This window comes from Anarrhichthys ocellatus, unplaced genomic scaffold (assembly GCF_004355925.1).
Source record: "Anarrhichthys ocellatus isolate YVR2014 unplaced genomic scaffold, GSC_Weel_1.0 scaffold18, whole genome shotgun sequence".
NCBI lineage: Eukaryota > Metazoa > Chordata > Actinopteri > Perciformes > Anarhichadidae > Anarrhichthys > Anarrhichthys ocellatus.
This window is the reverse complement of record NW_022280048.1, coordinates 937,581-941,778: the sequence shown is the minus strand read 5'-3', so window position 1 is coordinate 941,778 and position 4,198 is coordinate 937,581. Positions and strand designations below refer to the sequence as shown.

General features: G+C 40.4%; 1 protein-coding gene across 2 annotated transcripts in view; it reads left to right on the top strand.

Moving 5' to 3' along the window:
• Nucleotides 1-1,204: 1,204 nt before the first annotated feature.
• The window catches only part of adrb2b (adrenoceptor beta 2, surface b), a 10,988-nt gene continuing 7,994 nt past the window's right edge, over nt 1,205-4,198 (top strand). Inside the window, exon 1 of one of the 2 annotated variants that reach the window (XM_031857262.1) lies at nt 1,205-1,235. The gene's annotated coding sequence lies outside the window, so the exon portion shown is untranslated. Of the gene's footprint in view, nt 1,236-3,624; nt 3,800-4,198 lie in introns of those variants that run through there. The other variant, XM_031857261.1, reaches the window with a different exon arrangement.

Genomic DNA, 4,198 nt, shown 5'->3' with positions numbered 1-4,198 from the left:
ATAACTTAAAAGGTCAATTATCATAATATAAACAATAATTGTGTCCATTTTACATGAGTTATGAACATTAATGCCATAGAAAGCAAGAGAAAGAGCAAATCTGGAACTGTACGATTGAGACAACTAGATGGAACTATACTGAATTGAACAGAACATTTTAGAGACTTGTTACCTTAAAATGACAACAGTAACATCTGGTTAGTGTGGGCCGTTCCTCTTCCTTCCTCCTATGTGAGGTCCTGTGTGGGGGATGTAATGTGGTCTTCTTAACACCCCACTCACAGTCCAGGACTTTGTTTATGAAGGCGACTACAAAGGGATTCACAGCTGCTGCCTTTCTCTGGACCAGCTTCCCTGTATTCTTTGACACCACCTTCCCCTGGTTGGCATCTGTCAGCAGTATCAGTCATGGACTCGCTGGGAGCGTCAGGGTGGCAGACATCTGTAGAACATGGACAATGGTATCTAAATTAAAAAAGTGTTTATAGTGATAGTAGACATTAAAAACAAAAAACAAAACTTACATCAGCAGGGAGTATCAGTCCCTCATTTCGTTCATGGAAGTGGGCCATCATCAGCTCTTATTGGCATCAGTTTGCATAGTAAGCGTGCTTCCCCTCCCTGTGGGGAGAAAAGCAACATGATACATCCTACAAACCGCTTTACTTGAAATAACTTTAGCCCCACTGTCACGATTTATGTTTTGATTTAGTTATTTATTCTGTTTTATTGAGATGTTCTGTGTCTTGCACTTTATTTCCTGCCTTTGTCTGTCTTACCCCTGTGAGGGTCTGCCCTTCCCCTAATTAGACACTGCTGCGTTCAATCACCTGCACCTCCTCAGTCTGCTTCACTTCACTTTCTGCCCGTCTGTTCCTCTCGTGGTCGTCTGCCCCACCCTTAATTGAAACCTGTTGTGTCTAATCACCTGCACCTTCTTTAAACCCTGTGTGTCCCTTGGCTCAGTGTTGGTTTGTCTTTGGTGTAACCTGGTCCGAGTCCTGTTCCCCGGAGCCCCGTCTCCGAGAGTCTTCCCAGTCTGGCTCCCCGGAGCCCCAGTCTCTGCCCCTGTCCGTTCCTCTCGTGATCGTCTGCCCCACCCTTAATTGAAACCTGTTGTGTCTAATCACCTGCACCTTCCCTGTGTATTTAAACCCTGTGTGTCCCTTGGCTCAGTGTTCGTTTGTCTTTGGTGTAACCTGGTCCGTCTGTCGTCTGCCTGCCATTACCTTCCGGTACGTTTCATGTTTGCTCCCCTTTGCCGTGTTCCCTGTTTCTTTAGATGTTTTATTTTCATGGACTTGTGATTCACACCTTTTTGTGTTGAATACTTTTTTGTTACAATTAAACCCACAATTATCCAACCCTCCATTTCCCGTGTCTCCCTGCATTTGGGTCCAGCCCTTTATTTTCTGCAAAAACCTTACACCCACTATAAATGTTAAAGTAGAGCCTAGGCCCTTAGCCTACGTAGATTTTACAACACAACAATATGGGATCACGTCGTATGTAGGACCTTTGATTTAACATTAATTAAATCTAAATTGAATTAACATAGCAAATGATATAGCCTGAGTTAACAAAGCCTTTATGGTGAATGCAAATGACCAAGCTAATGTCAGCTAACTTAACTCATTTTGTTGATTCGATCGCAGAGAAATTCAATCCAGGGGCTATGAAAATCAAATAACTCGACACGTTAACGTGGTTCGACAGAAATATGACAATATCAAATAGTATCCACTCAGCAGCTAAAGGAGAGTTCGGTATTCTAGCTGGAGTTTGCTGAAAGCGTTTGCATGCATGCTAGCAACGTGCGGGGAACACCAAGTAACGTCAACAAAAAAAAAATCTGTCAAAACAATGTAAATTCAACACAAAATGACATAACTGGGTAACGCTAACTTTGATAACATCTGAATGACCTTAAGTAAAACACAGGAGCAGGACGGAGGAGTCCGCTGCGGTGGGTGGGGCCAGAGTCTGGTCAATATTTGCCTTCTCCAATTCTTCCTCTTCCTCTTCTTCCACCTTCTATCTTTGATATAATCACAGATCCATGATTAACACCTATTTTCAAATTTCTTTAAGTTGACTGTGTGCTAAGTAAATTAGTGGGACTCGATGCAGCGTGGTTTTACTCCGATGAGTTATGGGCGGACTCGGAGTCGAAAGAAAGAAAATGCTGTAGTATACTGCAAGATTGGACAGTAGCTTATTGTTGATATTTTCTTTCTTCTAAGGCATCAACATTTGGTGTATTCAACTGTATAGGTTGGATCAAGATGCATAAGTCATTTTGATGGTATTATCTCAGCAGTCATGCCACCACTTTGGTTTTTCTGTCTCCATGTGGTTTCATCTGCGAATGTGAAGCCTTTTGAAAGAACTGCTTGCATGCTCAACAGGATGTCTGCAGCTTGCACTTGCACAAGCGGAGTGACTCTTCCCAGCCAGAGTAATGCCAGCAGATCGGCCGGCTGGTCGAAACATGTGGTCAGACATTGAAGACGAATCACGGTGTTCAAATGGTCACACAGAGCGTTATCTATGTTGCTCTGGGCCTCTTGACAGACTTGCTGCAAAATACATTATGAAGAGTAAATACATCTTGAAAGAAATATAGAAGCTCTGACTGTGGTTAAAGTGTTTCATTTAAGTCTGCTGTCTTTCTCAAAATGAATACTCACTGAAGCAGTTCAGTCGGACATTTGGCAAAGTGTAAAAAATGATGATACATCACTATAAATGGCAGATGGTATCCTGTGGAAATATTCTGTGACTAATCTCTAACATCACTTTCATTAAGTTGTTCTCGTTTGTGAACTTGTGTTGAGCTCAAACAAACATGCCTCACGTCATCAATACAGATGAGTATTGAACCGGCATGCAGCCCCAATGAATGCATTTTGATGGGTTGTTTAGATGCTGCTAAACTGCTCCAGATTATCATCTGCGCAAAGCCGACAGAAGAGTGTGTTCAATGACGCATGAAAAGATTTAGCTCAGCTAAAAAATATAACATATAATAATAATAATAATAATACTTAAATACTGGTTTGAATACTCTATAGAGCATGATTCAGTATAGTCAGTTAAATTCAATTTGAGCTTCATAGTTGCTTTAACTGCAACTATACTAGCAACAGTGTCTTTTTAATGCAATAAGATATAATGAAGCATATGAGAATACAGTATAGTATAAAGATAGCTAGATAGATATAGACTATTCATCCCCAGGGGGAAATTTGTAAAAGCATTCAGGTTGAAGATTGTGGTTGTGTTTTCAACAGCTCAACTGCAGCAGTACAACCAGCCAGCAGTTTTGTACTGCAGCTCTAATGTGTGCATGTAAAGTAGGGTGGTGCTGAAAAAGACCTCAGAAAACCTTCCCTGAATAAATTAAAAGTTAAAAAAACGAATGTTACCCAGAGTGCTGTCAGTCCACTGCAGACATGCAACATACACTAAAAGCCATTCCTTGTCCTCTGATAGGCTATACTGTCTTGCTGTGATGTCATGAGGGCTTGCTTATAAAAAAGGGAGACGGACTCAGCTGCTTCAAAAGGGCAAGTGTGGTCGAGGGCTGAAGGAGTGTGTTTATACATGTACAGGAAAGGGAGAGCGGGGCAGTGTGTGTGTGTGTGTGTGTGTGTTTGTGTGACACTCACAACTCGGCAGAAGAGAGCGAGACCAGAAGCTCCTGACAAACACATTATGATGATACTTTGTGTTGTGGATTTAAAGGCGTTTGGATGATCAAATCACTGGATTGTAAAGCGCAGGACGGAGGCTGGAGGTAGGAAAACTAACTGGAATGTTAAGTCTGGTGTTTGTACATATATGCATGCATATGTTTATTAAAACATCTACTCGTGATGACACCACAGCTATTTAAAAAAACTATTTTATTGTTTACCGGTTTGGACATTCCAGAATTCTTAAATGATTCCACTGGTGAGGGATCAGATCAATGCCATTCGAAAAATCAACAGGTTTTTCTGGATTTACTAAAACATTTTAAATCATTTTATCACTGCAAAAGGAACAGATTTTCACACTTTTATCAATATGTTGAGCTAAGTTATACCTGAGGTCTTATGTCAAATTTGCAGTTTTTCATACATATATGATACATATAAATAAATCAGTATATATATATATATATATATATATATATATATATATATATATATAT